This window comes from Rhinopithecus roxellana, chromosome 5, assembly GCF_007565055.1.
Source record: "Rhinopithecus roxellana isolate Shanxi Qingling chromosome 5, ASM756505v1, whole genome shotgun sequence".
In the NCBI taxonomy this organism is placed as follows: Eukaryota; Metazoa; Chordata; class Mammalia; order Primates; family Cercopithecidae; genus Rhinopithecus; species Rhinopithecus roxellana.
In genome coordinates, this window is record NC_044553.1 from 113,644,524 (window position 1) to 113,668,451 (window position 23,928).

Consider the following 23,928-nt stretch of genomic DNA (forward strand, 5'->3'; position numbering starts at 1 on the left):
ATCATTTTTAGGTTTCCAATGTATTAAAAAATTGTAGGTAAAAGCATTCAAATCATCTTGGCTTTCCAATCTCTTAAATCATTTCAGGTTTAGGTCTGGCATTTGACAACCCAAACTGACTTATAAAGTGCTCATGTTAATTAACATGGAGGAATTGTGTATCCGTGTGTGTGTGTGTGTGTCTGAGTGTTTGTATGTGTGCCTGTGCGTGTGTATGTGAAGTTACTGGCATTCCCTTTGTGCTGACTCCAAATAAAGCCCTGAAAGGCTTTGGAAGTCTTCCCTGCCCCTTACTCTTTTCTCTTCTTTCCTGAGAATTCTTGAAGCCTTCAGAGCAGGTCCTGGCACACAGTAAGCATCAGAAAGTGTCAGCTACTGGTCTAATGACTGTGATGGTCGGCACCATCACCACCACACCCTTTGCTCCTGTTCCTACTGGGAAACCTGCATCCCCTCAGCCCACAGTAGGAAAGAGCCTCCCATGGCCCTGCACACCCTGTATTTTATCCTAGAAGCCAGCAGAGTCCCTTCTCACCATGGCCCCCTGCATCTCTCCACATCCACCACCTTGGCCTTCCCTGACTCCCTCAAATTTGCTTCTCCCTCCCATGATAGACCCTGCACCCTCTGTTCCCAGCCTGCACACCCTTCCTCCTCTCTTCTCCCGGTTAACTCTGGCTCATCCTTCAGATGGCTGCATCAGCATCATCTCCCCAGGAAGCCTGCTTCCGTCTCCCCGACTTAGTCCACTCCCGCTATAACGGACCTTCATCACACCATGTCCTGCTCCTTCAGAGTGTGTGTCACAGGGAAAGTTCACACTTGTCTGGTGATGACCTGCCCCTCTCTAGAGCATCGCCCCTGTTAGACTGAAATTCCAACAAGGCAGAGCCATGGAGCCCCAGAGCCGAGCACAGCTGATCTGGAATGTAATCGGCACTCAGTAACATTAGTTGCATGATTTTACAGAAAGGGGTTTGAAGTAACAGTGCGAGAAGGAAGGGACTAGAAGAAGAGTGACAGTGAAGGGAGAGAGAACAAGGCCAGATGCTTGCATTGGCTCTCCTTCATCCACCCTCTAGGCCTCTCCACCCCTCAGCCTGCCTCCTGTCCCAGCCAGGAGATGCAGATCCGTTCTGGGAGCTTCACAGCCCATCTGGCTGCAGCACGGTCACTTTGCTCTGAGCTCTAAGGATGCACCTGGTACATCTCCAGTGACAAAGTGATTCCAAATAATACCCAGGCCCTCTGTCCAACCCTCCTCTCTCCGCTCCCTGCCCTGAAGGGGAGTCTCATCACATTCCAGTGCCATCTGCTTGGGCACAGTGTGCCAGGCCCTGGCTGAGGGCCCCTGCTGGCAGCAGGGGTTCCTGGGCCACCATGGAACCAGCACCCACAGGAGGCAGGCAGTGTCCAGACACATGATCTGGGTCAGGCACACAGTGCCAGCTGCTGAGTCTCACAGAGGACAAGGGGGGCGAGATGGAAGTGTCTGTGGGTGGCACAATGGTAGAACAGCCAGCTCTAGGTGAATCTGCCCTAAATTCAAAACTGTCACACAACAACGAAGGATGGCATCCTGCTGGCAAAGGTGTGCCCTAAATCCAAAGGATCAAATTAAGGAAGGAATCCAAGAATGGCAAGGTGGGGAGTCTGGCTGAGCATCCTAAGGCCCAGCCTGGCTGGAGAAAAGTGGCCTTATCGTGGTCCTCATGTACCCACTGGGGACAGGCTCACAGGTCCCACTAGCACAAGCGGACACAGGGGACATCATTCAGACAAGGATAGTGGCCACCAACAACGAATCCAGGGTGTGTGAGTCCACAGCACTGCCCACTGCAGCAAGGTCCTTGGTGTTAGGATGAGGCTACTGCCATCTGCTCTGCTCCGGGCTCACTGGCGGCCACTCCCTGGGTGCAAGAGTTGAGCTGGAATTCGCACCTCCCAGATGTGGGTGCGAATTCCAGCTCAACCCTAACCAGTAACCTTTACTGTGTGACCTCAGGTCAGTCAATGAACTCCTCTGAGCCTCCACATTCATAAAATGGGAACTATAAATCAGCCTCAGGTGGTGGAGAGGAAGAGTTGTTTAGTCAAAGCCTACTATGTGCCCAGTGGTGAGGAAGGCTCTGGAGATATCACTGTAAGCAACACCAGGCATGGCACCTGCACTGGTGGGGCATACAGCCTAATGACAAAGATGGATGTTAAGCATCTCATCGTGGAAATAAACGTTTCATCACAAACTGCAATAAACTGTAAGAATAAAAAGCACCAGATGCTGGAAAGTGTTTAACAGGAGGCCTTGACCTAGTATAGGAAAAGGAGGTAGCCAGCAGTCTTCCTGGAGGAAGTGACAAGTAAGCAGAGCTCTGATAGTGGGAGGGGGTCACCCACTGTGTCTGAGGGCGAAGGGGCCGGGGAGCATTCTAGGAGAGCAAGGAACACATGCAGCAGCTTCTGGATGGACTGAGATGAGAGAAGGCCACAGAATGCAGCCAGCAAGGCAGAAAGCAGAATCCCGGAGGGCACTGCCAACTTGACAGGACTTGGTGATGAGCATCCCAGGGCTGGCTTAGCAGCCACCAGAATGACAGCACCCAGCATTACCCACAAAAGAGCATCCTAGTTAGAAACCAGGCCCAGCAACTGACCCTTCCCGGGATGCTTTCTAGGTTATTCAGATGTTCCTTCGTGAGCATAGAGCAGCCTTAGTTCCAAAATCTTGATCCCTTTACCCCCAAATCAGGCCTTCATCCCAGAATGCCTCTCTACTATTTCTCCCGGGAAGCCCAGCACATGATTCTCAGGAAAATGGGGTTCCGGGGAGCCTGTGTCAAGATGCCAGGATTCTCAGAGTAAGTGTGCAGTGAAGGGAGGCACCTGGTCCACCTGTCCACCCCACGGGATAAGCACAGTATTCATATGTAGAAATCTCTTTGTCAAAAGACCAGCAGGGATCTCTCTTTTTTTTTGTTCATGGAATGCTTCACAAATTTGCATGTCATCCTTGCAAAGGGGCCATGCTCATCTCTGTATCGGTACAATTTTGGTATCTGTGCTGTCGAAGCAAGCATGGAACTCATTATTCAATCCTTAAGCTCCTCCTTCAAGAACCCTTTTTTCTGAGCCACTGCCCATGAACTCCAAAGGTACAGCTTCATAAAAAGGTAAACACAATACAGCGGTTTCCCATCTCTCACCTACTCTAAACCTCTGCATCTTCAGTCTCTCCCTCTGTCTGCGTCACCTCTTTTAGAGTGCATAATTAAGCAAAAAGAGCCTGAAAAATCCCTTCTAATCAATAATTCAAAATGTTGGTCTCCTGTGACTTTTTTTCATTACAATTGTCCAGGTCAGGCATTCATGAATTCTCCAGGATAGAGTTCCCTCCTGGGACACCAAAGTAGAATTTATGTTGTTTTGGGGTAATTATGCGTTTTTTAATTATCCATCTTTTTCTTTTCCTAAACAGCCAGAAAGAATTGTTTATAAATAAAGAAAAATGTTATGGTCTCACAAGTTGGGCATTTGTAAAGAAGGAGATTCAAATGAGTATACAAATTAGAGTAACAGGAAACACTTTAGGTATTTGCTGAGTCAAGAAAGACGCATTCAGAAAGAGGTGAAAATAGTTCAAGCACCGTTTAAAAACTGCTGACATGACATTTCAGCTTTACAATGAGCACCACTGAGGCATCAGTGGCCTTGCTCTCTATTTTTTTTTTTTTTTTTGAGACAAAGTCTCCCTCTGTCATTCAGACTGGAGTGCAGTGGCGCAATCTCAGCGCACTGCAAGCTCCGCCTCCCGGGTTCATGCCATTCTCCTGCTTCAGCCTCCCGAGTAGCAGGGAACACAGGCGCCTGCCACCATGCCTGGCTACTTTTTTTTTTTTTTTTTTTTTTTTTGTATTTTAAGTAGAGACGGGGTTTCACCCTAATAGCCAGGATGGTCTCGATTTCCTGACCTCATGATCTGCCCGCCTCAGCCTCCCGAAGTGCTGGGATTACAGGCGTGAGCCACCGCGCCCAGCCTTTTTTTTTTTTTAAGATGGAATCTCACTCTGTCACCCAGGCTGGAGTGCAGTGGTGCGATCTCAGCTCACTGCAACCTCCGCCTCCCAGGTTCAGGTGATTCTCCTGCCTCAGCCTTGCAAGTAGCTGGGACTATAGGCGTGTGCCGCCACACCCAGTTAACTTTTTTATTTTTAGTAGAGATGGGTTTTCACAATGTTGGCCAGGCTGGTCTCAAACTGACCTCAGGTGATCCACCCGCTTTGGCCTGCCAAAGTGCTGGGATTACAGGCATGAGCCACCACCACCGACCCTTACTCTTTCTTATGCTCTGCTTCCTCCTCTCCTGAACCCCCAGCCCATTACTCTTTCTTCCTAGCTGCAGCAGACACTGCTAGTGACTTAGCTAATACCCATCTCTCCTTCTCTCCATATTCTATTCCAACAATAGGACTCTGATTTTGTTCAGCATGGCAATATGTCCAATTAAAAATACCTCTCCAGTTCTCTGCAGCTAGACTAGGTGAACCCATCCAGCAAATGAGATGCAAACAGAAGTTTACTGTGTGAGAACTTAGGAAAACAAAACCGACTCAGCTGGCATGGTCTGTGCCTTTGCCTTTCTATCTTCTTTCTGCCTGGAATGTGAAAGTGAAGGCTGGAAGAACAGCAGCCATTTTGCAACCATGAAGATAAAACTCACACATTAAGAATGGCAAAGCAGAGAGCCAAATGAAACCTGGACAATTGGACTTTTGGTTTTTCCTTTAAGGAACTGAACCAGTCCTGAACAGCCTTCTTTAGTATTCTTGTTACATGTGAAAAACCAACTTTTGTGTGATTACACCACAGTTAGATGAGTTTTCTGTCATATGCAACCAATGCAAGCCCTAAATGACATACATTTCTATATATCAGGACACTCACAGAGCCAACTATCATCCCAACTATCATCCCAATTTGCATAAGCATCCCTCTTTTGGACCCAACAATTTTGCTGACCTTCTGTTCCAGAAAGAGGTTTTAGCAAGGCCTAATATGGAACCTCATGGAAAACTGTCCTCCACCCACTTAAAACAGGAAAGGACAATGGGCACTTCTGCAGGTTCCATCAACCTGCAGACAGGGAATGCATAATTGAATGATACAGTTTCTGAAAGCAGTAACCTCAGTGCTACAATGAAAACCGTCCATGATGGTTCAAGCTCACCTCACACTTGCTGGAGCCCCAGCTCCTCAAATCCTTTCTGCACCAGCACAGCATCTAGGTGACCCAAGCTACCTGAATTCACCTGGCCTCATAGCTCCCCTGACACAGGTGGCCACCCCATCCTTCTTGAAGCAGCTCCTTCTCTGGGCTTCTACAGGACCACTCTCCCGCTTCCCCAAACTGCAATGGCTTTTCTCTCCCTCTTCTCCCCCACCTCTATTTGGTTGATTTCCACAGGACCCACTCTGGGTGCTCTCCTTTAACTCTCTCAGTGGCCTCCTCCAGGCCCTGCACAATCACTTATGTGCTGGTGACATGAACATTAACCTCTAACCCTACCTTTCTTTAGAACTCCAGCCTCTGACATCCAACTGTCTGTCTGACACCTCCACTGGGATGTCTCACAAGAATCTCAAGCCCAGCATGTCAAAACTTAAATTTGTATTTCATGTAAGTCAAAACCTCAGTGAGGCACCATCTCACAACCATTAAAATGACTATTATTTAAAAATGAATGTTGAAAAGGGTATAAAAAATTGCAACACTTGTGCACTGTTGCTGGGAATGTAAATGGTGTAGTTGCTATGGAAACAATATGGTTTCTCAAAAAGTTAAACACACAATTCTCCTATAGTCCAGGAATTCCACTTCCGAAAAGTGAAAGCAGGAACTTCAGCCCTTATTTGTACATCAATGTTTATAGCAGCACTATTCACAGTAGTCAATAAGTGGAAGCAACCCAAGTGTTCATTGAGAGATGAGTAGATAAATGAAATGTGGTATATCTATACAATGGAATATTACTCAGCCTTGAAAAGGAAGGAAATTCTGACACATGCTATAACATGGAAGAATACTGAAGATATAATGCTAAGTGAAATAAGTCAATCACAAAAAGATAAATACTGTATGATTCCACTTATACAAGGTCCTAGAGTAGTCAAATTCATAGAAACAGAAAATGGCATAGTGGTTGCCAAGGGCAGGAGGGGGGTCAGAGAATGAAGAGTTACTGATTAATGGACACATAGTTTCAGAGTGAGATGATGGAAAAATTATGGAGATGGGTGATGGTGATGACTGTACAATAATGTGAATGTACTTAATGTCACTGAACTGTATACTTTAAAATGGTTAGGATGATAAATTTTATGTTATATATGTTTAACTACAATAAAAAATTCATTTCACCCTGTCTTTCTGCCAATCTTCTCTAGTACATACATAGCAGAGGCACCCACCTGCCCCAAACCTGACAGTCATCCTTGACTCCTCCTTTTCCATTTTCCTCTACAATCAAACCCTCAGCAAGCACTAACAATACTGCCTTCAAAATATATCTTCAGTATCCACCCACTTATTTTCACAACAATCACTTGACCCAAGGTGCCCTCATGTCTTACTGGGATGACTGCAAGGGCCTCTTGCCTTATCTCCTCACATTCTCTCCTGCCCTCCTACCAATCACTCTCCACCAGCAACCAAAGCAGCCACTTCCCTGCTTAACACCTTTCCATGGCTGTCCAATGTACCCAATGCATAAAATCCTAACCGTTTAGCCCTGCAGCCTTGCATAATCCATCCTGTGACTCTCTCTCCAAGTTTACACCACATTTTCCATGGCTCACTCTTCTCCACCCAAACTGGACTGGAAAAAACCAGGGCCTTTATCAAGCTGTTCCCTGCCTCGGATGCGCTTCCCACTGGTCCTAGCATAAATCTACTTTTCTTATTTTTCAGGTCTCATCTTAAAAGTCATTTTCTCAGAGAGGCTTTCTATGGCCCCCTAACTAAAGTAGGTCCCCTCTGTTATTTTCGATCATAGCATCCATTTGTAACTCTGTGTCTGCTGATTTGTGTAATGTCTATCTCTACTGCTAGACTGGGAACTCCAGAAAGGGAGCAACAATCTTTGTCTTGGTGACCACTGCATTCCAGCCAGTGCCAGGCACCACAGTAGGTACTTAATAAGTGTTTGCTAACTGAATAAAAATATGGAGACTGCTAAATTCTAGTATTTCCATCAGGGGTCAGCAGCTTCTAACCAGGGACAAAGTGGCTTATCTCCCTATTATCCTTAGATATCTACTAACAAAAGTTACACTTTTCATCCCAATGACGTTAGGCTCTGTACCTAGAGGTCTCACAACCACAGGGAAGAATGTTTCCACCAGGGGACACACCAGTGGTTCCACTGACCTGGATGCGGAGTCTGCCACCCAGCCACTCTGAGCCCCTCTTGTCATTGAGTCATCAGGCAAAAGGGGTCACTGCACTAGTGGGAATGATTGATCCTGACTCTCACGAGTGAAATGGGTTGGTCCTATGTAATAGGGTAAGGAGGAGCATGTCTGGGATTCAGGAAATACTCTGGGGTGCCTTTTAGTACTCCCTTGTTCTATGACTAAAGTTAATGTAAAACTAAAATACAATCCAATTCAGGCAGGACTGCTCATGGCCGTGGCCAGTGATCAGCAAACTATAGCCCACAGGCCAAATCCAGCTTGGTAAATCCTGTTTTTGTAAATAAAGTTATTGTTGTAACACAGCTATTCCCAGTTGAGTAGTTGTGATGGAGACTGAATGGTCCTCAAAGCCTACATTTTAATATATGACCCTTTACAAAAAACGTTTTCTGATTCCTGGCCTAGACCTACAACCTGCCATTCTTGCTGAAGGCAAAGGAAATGTTGAATGAACAATGAATAAAGGTGGTTGTAAATACCAGCTATGACCATGTGACCAGTTGCAGAAATAAGGATTATAATATTTGTGAGTATGTCTTTCTAATTTTTATATACATGTTCATATATATGAACCACATGTGTTTCCACCTCTGCCATTCCTTTATCATCTACATAGATGGGGTTAGTAGCAACTGCATGTGTATCTCAGGATTTAAGTTACATGTATCAAAGGGGGAGTGTGAAGCAGCTAAGACAAGAGTAGACTTACTCCAAGACAAAAAGGGGTTTTCCACCCTCTTCTGGGGAAAGGGTGAGAAAGTGTTTGGCTCTGTGTGCATTGGTTGTGTCATGTTATGCAGAAGCATGACTCTGCTCTTGTCTTTATTTGGAGAGTGGTTGAAGGCGATCCATGTGGGTGTCAAGTTGACAGAAGTGGACCACAGTGACTTTCTAATGTGACAACTTGGTTAAGATGAACTACATTTCCCAGAACTCCCTCTCCTGTAGGTTTCCCATTAGGGCAGGGCCCAAGGGAGATCCTTATGGGAGATTTGCAGAGAAGAGAAGCAGCAGCCTTTTGCTCCCGCATGCTGCCACTGATCTGACTTGCAGCCAGGCCTGCAACTGCTCCAGCTTCCCCTGCATCCTGCTTCAGCTTCTCCAACTCCCAGGCCAGGAACACATGCTTGGTTGCAGGATGAGGGGCCCCGGCTTTTGTAGAACACCTATACCATCAAGGTCAGAGGCAAAAGAAGCAACCCAGGACCCAGTCCATCCCATGGTCTCCAACTTGTGCTTGGGGGTTCCAGCACTCTCTCGCTCTCCCCTACTTCACCTCCATCTTCTCTACCCAACAACCTGGTATGTGGACTTCAAGCTCTAGCACAAGATGCAAAAGCCAAATTCCTCTAACAAATCCTATAACAAAACCTGATATGTATTAATACATGCAGGACCTCCTGGTGGTTCTGCTTCTCTGATTGAACCCTGATTGATACACCAAGTAGCTACTAAATGCAAGGTACACTTGAAGTGGTGGCAAAGAGGAACAGACATAAAACCATAAGCTCACGTTATGATGGAAGGAAAATGGGCTGAAATCGCTCAAATAAAAGGGAAGAAAAGGATAAAGCTACAATACAGGCATAAACAATGTGCTCCAGGGACATGGAAGAGGCAAACACTTTGGTGATAGCCAGACCTGAATTATAATCCTGGCACCACCTGTTTGGACGAACGGAGGCAAGATGGTGCACTTCCGGGTTCTTCTTCACCAACTTTTCCCGCGTGCGCGAAAATGCAGCCAGCACCCAGGGAGGGTGCAGACCAACCGGGCATGCGCCAGGTGACATCAATCCGAAGAGACCAAGATTTACCTGGCCGCACCTGCGGAACGCCCCCCCCCCCCGACACGCCCATGCCCCGCCTATTGCCCGCCCACTCCTAGAAAAGCCACTCCGGACGGACGCCACGCGCGGCATTCCTCAGTCCTCCACTCCTGTCGGGATGTCGGGACTGCAGGAACTCCGTCGGAGAGCCCCACCGAGGGACTCTGTCGATCTTCTTTGCTGGAGGCCGACAGACCTCTTCCCCACACCTTAGGTGACCAAAATAACTTGCAGTTTTGCTCCTACACTTGCCTACTCGCTGGTTCTTTTGTGCCCGCTCTGGTGGTCTTAGAAAAACAAATCACCACCCACCACCAGCTGTGTGACCTTGGTAAATGTCACGCAGGAGTTGCGTTTGCTCCTTCCACTTTCCTCTCTCTGAAAGGGAACTTCTAGGAAACAGAGATTGTTTTTGACAGTGGGGAACACGTCAGGAAAGATTTTATATTAAAAGCTGTCATGTTTCACCTTGCAGGAGCATGGTTCGGCAAAGCATTTTTCCATCTTGTGCAGAAGGAGTTAATGCATTTTCATGGGATAGTGTGGGAAAAGGTCATCCTGCAAATATTCAAAAGCAATTTCATGAAACAGTGGGCTCTCATCCATCTGCTGTAACAAACTGGCTGGGCGCTGTGGAGCCTTAAGCACTATAGATTCAGCGAAATTATGAGTCCCACTGGGGATATATCGTATTTTTTTCAAGGCTGAAATGAAAAGATATACAGGGTACTGTATACATAGGCCTATTATGCTGGGGAAAATATCAGAGCCAGTTTTTGCTGTTTATGGAAGATCAATAATAAATCAACCTGTATAATCTGCAACTGACTGTTTCATTTGTTCTTTAATGTTCCACTGATCTTTTGGAAATGAAGGAACTTCACATAAAACATGTAGTTTGATGAACTTTAATCTTACCCATAATTGGATAATAAAATTGGGTACGTGCAGTAATTAAAAGGATTGTGATGAAAGAGTCGATCTGCAGTTTCACATTGAGCTTCTTCCATAAACCAAGGAGTTCAGTTCAGGGCATATTAGGAATCAAAAAACAGCCCCGTGGGCTAGAAAGCTACATTTTTATCGTTGTTATTAGAGGGAAAGGTATTTATTGAGAGGATAGAGACCATGTCAGTGAGGGCTAATATTATCACCTGGGGAGCTCTGAGATAAGGACATCAGTTTTAAAGATTAGGCTTCGACCTGCTAGTGAGCAGGAAGTAAACTGCTTGGTTTTTACTTAAGTGAGTTCATTTTTCCAGGCTATCTTTAGATTGGTCCATCTATTACACATTTTCCTTTGCTGTCTATTTTACAGAAATGCAGACTTGCAATTTGCACGTAAGCCTGCATGTGCCAAATCCTTGTTTCTGGGCTCTCCAGTAATGCCTGTCATGCCTGCTCACAGCCTTAAAAATGTCTCTCCTTTGCCCAGCTAAGCCCTATGGGGCTGGCTCCCACTGTTTTCTTGAGGCCTCCAAGTACTGGTATCTGACCCCCAGGAGCCTGAGCTGAACCTCCAGCAAAGCTACCATTCCTAGAGCATCCCCTCAACCTGGAGCAGTTCTCTCAATGACTGTTTTCTGTTTTTCAACACTTTTCCTAGGCTATTTCAGTCCTGGCCTTGATCTGCTCCCAACGCCCCAATCCTCAACTACTAACTGACCCCAGACCCAACCTTGTGGATCATCTGCCCTCCAGACCAGCTGTGACTCAGCCACTGCACCAGGTCATTAGCCAGGCTACTCTAGTTCCTTCAAATGCTTGCCCTCCAATGACCCTTAAAAAACCTTTCTTTGTATCACAGTACATGAAAATAAGGTGAGTTTCTCCACTGGAGAGGAGCCTGCAGGGGTAAGAAAGGGTTCCAGAGATGAGGGTCAGAACTACACTCTAGTCCTACTACTGGTAGCTGGAAAAGAACCGAATTTGGAGATACCCAATTATCAAGTGATGGTAAAATAGCCAACAGCCCACAGAGTGCTTATCTACAAGGCACAGATGTGAGATCAAAGTAAAACAAGGGTTAGCAAAGGGACTGGTAAACCACTGAACAGACATGAATACTGCTACACAGGGCCAGATCTGCTTTAGATGAGGAAACTGCCCATCAAAAGAGCTGAGGTGACCTGCCCAAAGCCTCACAGAGAACAAGAGGCAAATTCAGGACTAGAATGCAGGCCGGCCAGTCTTCCTACATGCCAGGAATTTTTGTTTTCTTCTTCTCTTTTTTAATAATCATATTACTTAGATTTTTGTGTATGATAAAATACACAAGACAGACATAGTAACATTTTGCGTCCATTGATCTTTTTTCTATGCTGGTTCCTCCCCACCAAAATGCAATTATTATGATACACTGTTTTTATTTTATTTTTTTTAAAAAAAGAGTGTGAACATTCCTCCTCTTTAAATATTTGTGTATGATGTTTTTAATGACAATAGAGTGTACAACTGGCATGAATGTAGCAACCCCTTATTATTGTATGGTTATATTTCGCTGGGTAGCAGCAGTCATCACTATTACAATAAAACAGCCTCATGCTGATATACTCGTCTATAATGCTTTGCAGATCACATACATTATTTCACTGGGATGAATTCCTTAAAGTAGAATGACAGATTCAAAAGTCATAGAAAATTATAAGACTTTTGTTATATTCTGCCAATTTTCTCCCCAGAAAGACTAAAAAGCATGCACTTCTCCCAGCAGTATGAGTGTCCATTTCCCTGCATCATAGCCAAAACTTGACTTGTCTGATAATTTTTTACTACTCACATGGTTTCAGCTTGCATTTCTTTGATGAAATGTGAAATTAAATAGTTCTTATATTTGTGGCTATCTGTGTCTCCTCCTGTGTGAATTACCTGTTTATGTCCTTTGCCCCTTTACCACTGGGCACACTTCATTGTTTTCCTACTGATTTAAGTAGCACTTACTGGGCAGCCATGGACTAGGACAATCATAGACCTCCAAAGTGGGAAGCATCCCCACATGAGCCAGAGAGAACCACAGGAACTGGTCTTGCTAGATAGCCCTGAGAAAAGGAATTGGACCATTTTGGCCTCCTGCATGAGCTCTGCTTCTGCTGACAGCTGGTCCTAGAGAAGGCTGAAGCAGTTGAGGGAGGTCCACAAGAGGATACTACAGCCTCTGTTCTGATTTTGGAATGGGGGAAACAAGATTGGGGTGGAGGTGAGGAGAAGAGAAGGGAAGGACAAGAGAAGAAAAGGAGAAAAGAAGGTGGGCGAGAGACGAAGGGGAGGGAGTTGGTGCAGGACAGTGGGGAATCCACTGGAGAGGAGCCAGCAGGAGTGAGAAAGGGTTCCAGAGATGAGGATCAGAACTGCACTCTAGTCCTACCACTGGTAGGTGGAAAAGAACCTAATTTGGAGATACCCTCAAGCAGGCAAAGGAAACTTACATTAGTGGAGGGAGGAAAGGAAGGGGCAAGTGACTACTACAATTCCCGAGCCAAGTACCCTGGGCTTATGCCTGATCCCCAGAATCCAAGTCCCTGTCCACAATATCCCTCTGCCTTCTGCATGAAAGCCATTGCAAATTAATGTACCTCTAAGAGGCAAATAACTTCCTCTTAGATTGAACTGCTAGCAAAAGAGCAGTCATTTTTCATCTCTGATTAAAATGTCCATGGAAAAAATTAGAAATAATTCAGCAAAGAGAGCTACCACTCATGGAGTTAGAGAATGCAAAATAAAGTCGAAGGCGGTGGTAAAGGCATGCCCCTCTGCATATCAGAATAACCAGGCTCTTTCCTGCCACTATATATACAGGGTTCATTGCATGGGTGGGGTCACTAGGGTCACCAGAATATGCTTAGGCAACCATAGCAAAAAGGACTCTAAAGAGCCACTTATTCAGTGCTTCTCAAGTGTGCCTTTGTGAGAAGCACTTGCTAGCACAACAAATCAGTCTTTTTTTTTTTCTGGAAATTCTGGTTCAGTACGTCTAGGATAATACCAGAAAAATCAACATTTTTAAACAACAGCCTAAGGTGGTTCTTATGATGTGGCAAGGAGTTGATTTTGTCCAGTGCATCTTACGTTCAAATCACCTGAAGAGATTAAAAACCATTATCACGGAGTTCCATTTCTGCCTTTGATAGGCTAACATATTCAGATCAACTCTACTACCAAGAACAAATAGAAATGCCCTGTTTGAACACATCAGAGAGCTATCAAATGTGGTGAGGTCTTAAGGCACCAAGATCTCAGAGAGAAAGAAAGCACAGAACTGAACCTGATACTTGGCACAGCTTTTTGCCTCAAAGTATTTGTTGATTCTTAAGAAAAACTTAAAAGCTGAGAAGTTGTGCTTGTAGGAACTGATCAGTGAAGCCAAGAGGAGAAATGAAGTAGAAACTGGCAGCTAGGAGGCTACAAAGCTAAGCAGAGCTTTGCTGCCCCACCATCCTGGGGAAACAAAAATAGTTCAGCCATCGCCAAAAAGGAGCAGCCCTGGTATACAACCCAAGCTTTCAGAAGGAACTCCTAAAGACTGGGAATAAGCACTAACCCAAAATAAGCCAGTATTCACAAAGACTAAAGCCTGGCTCCAAATCTGCTCAATCTCAGACTGGATTATAACAATCTGCCCCTATCCTAACTTCCAAAAGCAGAAGTAAATGCTCTAAGGGGAAAATAGCATCATCCAGATGCTCGAATTCTCTCTTCAGTTTTTCATACACAATGCCTGACATTCAATAAAAAGTTACAAAAATAAGACCAGGTGTGGTGGCTCTCACGTTTGTAATCCCAGCACTTTGGGAGGCCGAGGTGGGCAGATCACAAGGTCAGGAGATCAAGACCATCCTGGATAACATGGTGAAACCCTGCCTCAACTAAAAATACAAAAAAAAAAAAATTAGCCGGGTGTGGTGGCATGCGCCTGTAGGCCCAGATACTTGGGAGGCTGAGGCAGGAAAATCACTTGAACCTGGGAGGTGAAGGTTGCAGTGAGCTGAGAGATTGCGCCACTGCACTCCAGCCTGAGCAACAGAGTGAGACTCCATCTAAAACAAAACAAAACAAAACAAAATTTAAAAACAAAAAAACTTTTTTAAATAAATGAATTATAAAGCATATTGGGAGATGTGAAAGGCCAGAAACCAAGAGAAAAAATAGACGTAGAAAGAAAAAGCTCTAAGGAGACTCTGATGTTGGAATGATCACACAAAGACTTTCAAAATAACTGATTAATATTTCCAAGAGAAAATTAATTTTAGCAAAGAGTTAAAATCTATTTTAAAAAATCAAATGAAAATTCTAGAACTGAAAAATACAATAATTAAAACTAAGAACTCAATAGATGGGTTTAATAGCAAACTAGACACAGCTGATAAAAAGATCAGTGAATTCAGAGATAGGTCAATAGAAAATATCCACACTGAAAGAATGAGAGGAAAAAAGGAATGGAAAATACAGGTGGTAGTAGAAGGGTAAGTATGGGACATAATGGGACATGGCAAGTAGGTCCAACATACATGTAATTGGAGTCCCAGAGAGGAAAACAATAAATGGGTCAGAAACAATTTTTACAGAGAAGATGATTGAGAATTTTCCAACACTGACAAAACATATCAAATCACAGATTCTAGAAGTGTTATGAACCCTAGAGGAGTTCAAAGAAAACCACATTTAGGCACATGTAGTAAAACTGCTAAAAACAAACACGAAAATCTTAAAAACAACCAAAGTTAAAAAGTAAATCAATTTTTAATTTATTAATCCATTATTTACTTTCATTATGTATTAATGGTCAATTATATCAGAATCTCTGAGAGTTAGGCCAGGGCATGGGCAAGTGGAGAGGACTTTTTACAAATATACATTCTAGAGCAACATTAGAGTTTGTGACTGAGCCAATGTGGGGCAAGGCCCATGAATCAACATTTTCAGCCATCAACAATGGAGTTGATTCTGATGTAGAAGTTCACACACTACACTTCCTCAAACCTAGCTCTGTCCTTCTCCCTTTATAACTAAGGAAACAGAGGCCCAGCCAGGTAAGACTGAGGTCAGCTCAAGGTTATACTGTGAATCAACGGCAGGGCCACAGATAGCACATTGTACAGTCACAGGGCAATTCTAAGAAGTAGTTCTCCTAACCTGGTACCTACAGGCATCCTAGTCCACAGCAGGGAAGGCAAGGGCCCCAAGTGCCTGTAAGGATTCTTAGCCACAGGAAAGATATCAGGAAGGGATTGAAAATACTTGCTCACCTCTACAGGACAGACATTTGTGAGGCACTTTTACAAATCTCTTTTGATTCCAAAAGTGGGCCCAACTCTATACCGTTTATCCAACTTACTATACTTTATTAAATGCTTGATCCATTATCTCTTTTAACATTTACCACAAGCCTGTGAGGTAGATACTATTATCATTCCTCATTTTATAGAGGCACAGAGAAGTTAAGTGACATACACAAGGTCACACAGATAAGTGGGGGAGTCAGGAAATGAACCTATTTCGAGTATACATTACTCCTCTGTTCTATTGCCCAAACCTGACTCCCCTATCCCACCCACCCACCAATTCTCACACGCTTACCCTGCAGGTCAAAGGGTGGTTTCTTTATCATCTCCGGCTCTAGACTGTTTTTGGTGATGGGATAGCCCAATGGAGCAAAAGGAGCACAGGAACTGGAACTGGACCCCTAGGTAATCACCCTAGCACTGCCACTCCACTCTGTGGATTCACCAATGTTCCTTCCCTCCCATGGTGGTCAATTTCTTCATTTGGAAAAGAGGGGTTTTCATACCTATCTCATGATTGTGGTGAGATTAAATACCTTTGAAAGCATGTCACTACTCCAAATGTGAGCTCCAGAGTATGGCTGACATGGGAGGGGATAAGTGTGGGCTCTACTGTTCTTGGAAAGACCTGGGCACCGTGTCCCATGGTGGCTGGCTGCACTGTGGATGGTTCCCAAGAAGCTGGGAGGCTCAGCCTGCAGAGTGACGCTGTGCTGCCGGCCCGCAGTGTTCATTTCCGCAAGATCCTATGCCTTCCCGAGGTGAGCTCATGCTCTGTCCACTATCTGCACAGCCGACAGTTCCCACATTATTAAATGGCTCGCCTGGCTGCACTTGTTTTATAAAATAGCATGAGCAGCCATGCAGTTATCTATAGGTTTTTCAATAAACTTAGAAATCTGATCATCTCCGTCTCTGAAATTTCCCTTCTGGTGGCTGATGTTGATGAGATTTTTTTCCCCACTTTTATCTAGGCTTTAATAAAAGTCTGACAGATTAAATGGTATGAAAAAAATGCTTTTACAAGTGATAATAATACAGACAGGGATAATTCTGGGCAAAACTGTCAAGAAAATAAAATGAATGAAAATAAAATACCCTCCCCTCTCCTTTTGTTAACTTTCGTCTCCCTGGGGATTGGGGCTGTTACCCACCTTCACCCTGAGCTCAGCGTCCTCAGGTAATTTTCTACGATATTTGGAAATCCTTTATAGCCCCTTTGCCCCTAGAAGAAAACTCCTATTGTGCTGCCTTCTACTAGATAACATGTTGGGGATTTAATAATCACGTGACAAAGATCTTTCCTTTGCAGACAGGCCTATCTCCCTGGGGTTCAAGGGGAAGGATTAAGGAGGAAGAGAGGGGAAGGTCAAGAAGAAGGTCGGGGGTGAGCAATAAGAAGAGAGAAGGAAGAAGAGACAGAAGGATAAAGGGAGAGAGGAAGAGGAAGATGGGTATGGAGGGGGAGAAGGGGGATGTGTAGTAGTTGGAACATCTGCAGAGACTGAAAAAGCAAGAAATATAACAACTTGGTGAATGACACAAAGGCTTGTAAGGAAATCAAGAGAAAAGCCAGGCTTGGGGAAAATGTCAGAGTCCAACAAAATAGACTGGCCAGCTGGGGATGGGTTGAGTCTTGGGCCTTCATAACCAGAGAGAATTAAGCCTAAAGGGCATGCCTAAGCTAATAGAGACCCCGGCGGGCCCAGCCCTTCCTTGGAAGGAGCTGATTACTGCAGACCTGTCCTGAAGGGCTGAGCTAAAGCAGCTGCTCTTGCCCTGGCCCAGTGTATCCTGGTGGGAGGCAAGGTGAGGACTTTGTGGCAGCCTCTTTGGCCATGTGAGGACAGCCTGGTCTAGCAAGCAGGTATAGGTCCTGCAGGGGAGACCAAAGCTAAGCACCACAGGAAAGGAGCCCTACTCCCAGCCTTCCTGGTACGGGCCCAGTGTTTACCCCTTCAAATCTGTCACATTCCCACAGAAGCCTTTATGGACTCAGGCACATGAGGTAACTCAAGCAACCAAGCCCAAAGTGAGCTGGCAGCTTCAGGACCCCTGTGAGGGCTGGAGAAGAGAGCCAGGAGTCCTCCCCTTCCCCTGCACTCCAAATGAGGAGCAGGTAAAGGGCACTGAAAAGAACATGGGCTTTCAGATCAGAGGACATTTGGTTCCTTGGTTCAAATCCCAAGCCAGCACTTCCTTGGAAGACGGCCTTGGCCTGTTTCCTGTTCTATAAAATGGGGACAGTGATACTTCAGAGTGTTGTGAAACTAGATATGCTAGTACATGTAAATATATGGAAAGTAGCTGTTCCAGACTTCCACTTCCCCAGCTCCACGTGCGCACATGGAAGAACCAGAGCAACACACCTATCCTTTCCCTTCTCCCCTCACTCCTGCTCACTCTGGGTGGTGAGTTTTACAGAAGGAGCAGAGCATGTTGGATTCAGCCCCATCTGGTTTCTTTCTTTTGGATCTGACCCCCCACAGGAAGAGTGCTCTATGCCATGCGCTGAGCGCCTGCCCTAATGAGAAAGCCTACGGTGTCTGGCCAGTTCTTCTCGTGACTGGTTTGAGAATGGATGTGTCTGATGCAGGAGTCTAGTACAAGGATGTAGCTGTATATCCAGGCTACATCCACCAATCCATTATCAATCAAGCTGATCTTCTGATCTAGCCCCATATGACCCCTGTGTCTGTCTGTCAGGTGGTTCTGAACTCACAGGAGGAACAGTGTTATTTGGCGGCTTTCTGATACATAGAAAGTACTTATTAGAAACGGCTACATATGCATCCCCAGAGGCAGGGTCCTTCCCCTAAATCTTCTGGTGACCCTCAGTCCACCTGAAGGGACACTTATCCCCCTATATAAAGTAACTCCAAATAAGCAAGAATTGGTCAGCAAGCCATAGTCTTCCATTTCAGTTGTATGATGGACCTTGGGAAAAACATCAAGAGTTTTATTTCTAACTTGCCTCTGTCCCAGAATCTTGACACCACTCTGCTCTTTGTCAATGTGTGATCTTAAATGAGCCACCACATCCTCTGCTTAGAGCTCCCATCCTCAACCCACATATTTATTTGACTTCCTCCAAGAAAACTTCAGATACCATGGTCTGGAAGACACAGGTTGCTTCTCTTTCCTCTCCACTACCCCAGGTAGTTCTGATCACAGGGCCCTGATTCCCAGCCCAAACAAGGCCAATCAGAGGCTTCCTTCCAGGGATTTAAATATGGAGCAGAGATACCCTGGTGGTACCCTAAGAGGTTTAAGAGGTTTAAAAGTTTCTACCACTAAGATCTCTGGGGCTCCCCTGCTTTGTGTCCTTCCTGCTGCCTATGTTTAGTTTGATTTTGCAAACTCCCCAGTATCATTCTGTTGTAGTTCAAGTTCCCCAGGAAACAGACTGAGCTGGTGCTTTGTGTGCAGAAAGATTACTGGAAAGTGCTTTCAACAACAACACCTGTGAGGGAGGAAAGGAAGCGGGATTGAGCAGAGACTAGGACCTGAAATGAAATTGTGCACTGCACATAGGCCTCAGCCAATTCCTGGGGAGCTGGAGCTAGGATGGCCCTTCAGAGGTATCCTGCCTTGAAGCAATGGAGGCTTTGCACCTCCAAAATGACCAGGTATTGGATGTAGGCTGCCACCAAGAAGGGGCTGTAACCTTGGCAAGGTGGCCCTCTTTAGCCAAGGACAATTGCAGGGGAGGCCTCAGCTCAGAGCTACCTCCAGCAAACATCCTGGGGGCTGGAGGAGAGCATACCTCAGTCCTAATGAGGAATCGGGAGGCATGCCACAGCATCTACTACTCCTTCCAATAGCCCTCTTTTTTTCTTAGTCTTTGCTTGAAGCAAAGAACCATAACTAATATAGACAAAGTAATCTTAGACTACAGACTCCAATTTAGAGACTATAGACTCCTGATCTTAGAGACCCTCTTCAACATCTAAATCAAGGTTTATCTGTCCACCTCACATTACCCCCCATTCAAAAACCAGAACAAGAACTCACATCAACAGGAACGCTGTGCAAGCTGTTAAGCAGCGTGGGGTTCTGCTTGGCAATCAGTCTATGACTGTCAGCTTTCCATTTCCAATGGATGTTAGGTGGGACTTCTCCTTTGGTCTAGAGTTTTCCACAAAGCAAGGACAATAAATGACAAGCATCCCCATATTCTAAAGAGAGGTAATGAACATGTTGTTTTAGACTGGGTCCCCAAAAAAGCAGTGCCTAGGACAAGGAATTGCATGCACAAAGTATTTTGGGAAATGATCCCCAAAAAACAGGAGTGGGGACTGGGAAGAGGGAAACAGAGGGAAGGCCAATTTGAGGGTGAATTATCTACCTGGTTGCCACCATGGGCACAGAAGTTCGCTGCAACTAGCCTGACAATCCTCTCAGGAATGATGGAGAATACACCTCGGAATTGTCTGCCTAAGGGTTGGAAGAGAAGATAATTTATCCACTGGCTTCTAATTCACACCAGCCAAGCATTCATTACCCCTTGAGGTGTTAACTACCACACATTTCCAGGTTTGTACATGCACCAGAATGACTGAGAAGGTCCTTGCAAGGGTCTCATTCAGATGTGACATTCCAGGGTTGAAAATCACGCAGGTGAGAAGTGCTGTCTGGCTTCACCTGTATGCAGCCAGTCTGCTGTACCCAATGGCTAGAGGGAAAAAAGTGGTCTGAAAGGATGTAGGTGCAGGATAAGGGATGTCCAACATATACATCCATGTAGGATTTACCAACAGAGAGCCAGAATGACTCTTTTGTCACTGCCACCATCCTTCTCCAGGCTGTATTAGAAAAAAAGAGATTAAGCAGACTCTTTAAAGAAAGAGGACTTATAAGGGTGCTGTGACATTTTCCTTCCCCTCCCCACGATTCCCTGCCATGACTCCAAGCCAAGTAAAGGCTGCTTCAGAGCATGGAAGTGTTTGCCAAAAGAGGTATCTCCCTCCTGGCAGAATCAGACACCCTAGTGCTACTATCAGTTCTGGGAGGAGAGCAGCAACAGTTCCTGGGAGAATGTGACATGTGACTTCCAGCACTTGGGGAAGTAGCAGAACTCTGATAGTTGTGGACTGTCTGGAGCAGCCCTCAAGAGTAGCATGAGAGCAGCTGACACTTCCAGTCTGATGGGGCAAGTATGCAGCCAATTACCTATTTAGCCAAGTAGTCACCTTAAGTGGAGCTATTAATAGACTCAAGTCATCCTGAAAGGACTTGGTCAAGAGGGCTGACAGTTGGGCTAGGGAACTTCAGGGGTGTGCTTCTGCAGGGCAAGATCTGAGCAGAGACTGTCAGAAGTAAGCTAGAGAATGGTGCAATACACACAGTGCCAGCAGAGGTTCTCCACAAAACCCACAAAGGAACTGGAAGAAAATCAGCTGGGCATTTGACGTGTAGAAGGCACTGATGGCCTGGTTATACTAGCATTGATTCAGGCCGGCTTTGCCTTTCTCCTTGACTGTCAGAACCTTCAAAGTCCGAAGAAAGGGTGTGGAGCAAGGAAAATGAAATTCTACACCAAGACTACATCGGAGCTGGGAGAGGAGGGGGACATAGAAGAAAGAAACAAGCATAAAGCTGGATAAGAAAATGAAATTTTGATTTAAGATTGGGCTGAACTTTTTGATCCCTGAAAATGGAACTTCTTTTCATATCTGAAATGTGGCAAAAAAAAAATAAAAAGATTTTCCCAAAATATGTTCCTGGGCAGGAAAGGCAGATCCAATCGATCTGAAAAAGGATAATTTGATTGTACCTTCCAGGATTGGGAGTCATCCTTAAAACCAGATGCAGGCTGTGGTCCTCACCAGATGTTAGCACCTGGAGAACCAGAAGGCGTATGAGACCAGAGAATATACCGGGGACCAGCTACACACCTGCAGAATACCACTGGCTTGAGGGCTATGCTTCCTCCACCCTATGTGGTTTTTTTTTTTTTTGAGATGGGGTCTTGCTCTGATGCCCAGGCTGGAGTGCAGTGATACAATCTCAGTTCACTGCAGCCTTGACCTCCCAGGCTCAAGTGATCCTCCCACCTCAGCATCCTGAGTAGCTGGGACTATAGGCACATGCCACCATGCCCAACTAATTGTTTAACTTTGTAGAGACAAGATCTCACTATGTTGCCCAGGCTGCCTATATAGCATTGGTGTCAGAAATCATCTCTGCCAGACAAAACCTGAGGCACCTGTAGACAACTAGATATGATTCTCATGACTGGCAAGAGGGTATTCCAATTTAAGCTGAGCTGCCCCATGTCTGTCTGTGATATCTGCCTATTCTCACATTAAATTGACCTCTGGATAGCAGATTTTAGATCCCCTATAGAAGTGTTCCTCTAATTTTAACATGCAGAAGGCACCCTGGAGTGTATGTAAAACGCAAATTTCCAACCCCCGTTCCCAGAGATTCTGATTTAAGAGGTAGTCTGTAGAAAACAGTTTGAAAAATAGTGCTCTAGAAAACAGTGCTGTCCAACAGAACTTTCTACAATGACAGAAATAGAGCACTATTCAATATGGTAGACACTAGCCAAATGAGCCTATGTAGCAGTTAAGATGTGGCTACCATCTTAACTGCTTACCAGGGAAGTAAGTTTTAAATTTTATTTAATTTTAATCAATTTAAGTTCAAATTGCCGCATGTGACTAGGGCTTCCACATCGGACAGTGTAGCCTAGAATCTTGTTACTCAAAGTGGGCAGCAAACAACAAGCAGCAGCAGCAGCACCCAAGATTTGTCAGAAATGCAGAATTTCAGGCCCCACCCTAGACACCTCAGACCTACTGATTCAGTATCTGCATTTTATCAAGATCCCCAGGTGATTCACGTGCCAATAAAGGTGAATACTCACTTTCTAGAATATTTTGGTGGTTCACTGACTCTTCCATTCCCGAACCATCCACTATCTGTTAACACACTTTTCTTATTCTAGACTAATTATCATATTCAATTGTATAAATCTAGTTCTTACTCCGCATTGTTGGTACCTAGCATTATTGGTCTGAAGGGTATAAAAAGTATGTGTGTGCGTGTGCGCGCACATGGAGGAGGGTGAGGAGAAATCGGGATGGGGAGAGAGAGAGAGATAACGCAAGGTTGTAGCCAGGTTGGAAAGGGCCCTATCTGTAAGCTAAGGGTTTGGACTTTATTCCTTGGGCAATAGAGAACCATCAAAAGCTGTTAAGCAGGTAGGTGGCTTGGGCAGAGTTATGTTTTATGAAGATAATCGTGGAAGTATGGAGGAGGGCCTGGAGGAGATGGCCACACTGATAACTAATCTCTACTGTCCACTGGTTCTTACATTACCTACAGGGAGCAGGACTTGCTATCTTATCTTACCGCTAGATTTGAGGAACAGCAAGTACTTAGGACTTACAGCAATGTATCCATTCTACATGGTCAACATCTACAGTATCCCAACCCAGATCTTCAGAATAATATAGTATTCTTTATCTCTAAGCTTGGGAAGAAATAACATTTTTTGCATTTCAATCCTGAAGAGATTATTCCTCAGTGATAAACCAAATATTTGCCATTTATAGTAGTGAACTCTTTGGGATCTGACTCACCATTGAAACAACAATTTGCTTTGAAAGTGTACTTTTTAAACATACTATTTTAAGACTAAAAGGATAAATACGACATTCACGGGACACATAATAAAGCAATAAAATACAATAGGTTTTCCTTCAGATATCTTTTTCACTGGCAATGATGTGGTCTGTTGTCATCATAAGCCTCAATATTAAAATGGTGGCCAGGCATGGTGGTTCACGCCTGTAATCACAGCATTTTGGGAGGCTGAGGCGGGCAGATTACCTGAGGTCAGGAGTTCGAGACCAGCCTGACCAACACGGAGAAACCCTGTCTCTACTAAAAACACAAAATTAGCCTGGCATGGTGGCGCATGCCTGTAATCCCAGCTACTTGGGAGGTTGAGGCAGGAGAATCACTTAAATCCAGGAGGCAGAGGTTGTAGTGAGCTGAACTCACACCATTGCACTCCAGCCTGGGCAACAAGAGTGAAACTCTGCCTCAAAAATAAATAAATAAATAAATACATAAAATTAAAAAAACGGTTGCAACTGGTGATGGGAAGAGGGAGAAAATGGAAAGGCGAAGAGTAGGGGGCTTAAAAAGTATTTCTAGTTTTTAATCTAGTCTTGGAAATCCTTTGATATACTCAGAGATAGATCCTGGCAGCCAGGGGAAGTCTGAAAGGGAAAGACCCACAGGAAAGGGATCTGTTGTTTCCTAGGTGACAGGGGTCTTAAAGGCACTCTGTTCTTAAAAGAATAACTTAAAGAAGTTATTCCACTCAAATACTG

At 44.9% G+C, this 23,928-nt stretch overlaps 1 non-coding gene across 1 annotated transcript; it reads right to left on the reverse strand.

Annotated features, from left to right (window-relative positions):
- Positions 1-2,973: 2,973 nt before the first annotated feature.
- On the reverse strand, positions 2,974-3,077 carry LOC115897822. Its single transcript, XR_004057607.1, has one exon. It is a non-coding gene; the product is annotated as a U6 spliceosomal RNA (small nuclear RNA).
- Positions 3,078-23,928: the final 20,851 nt, after the last annotated feature.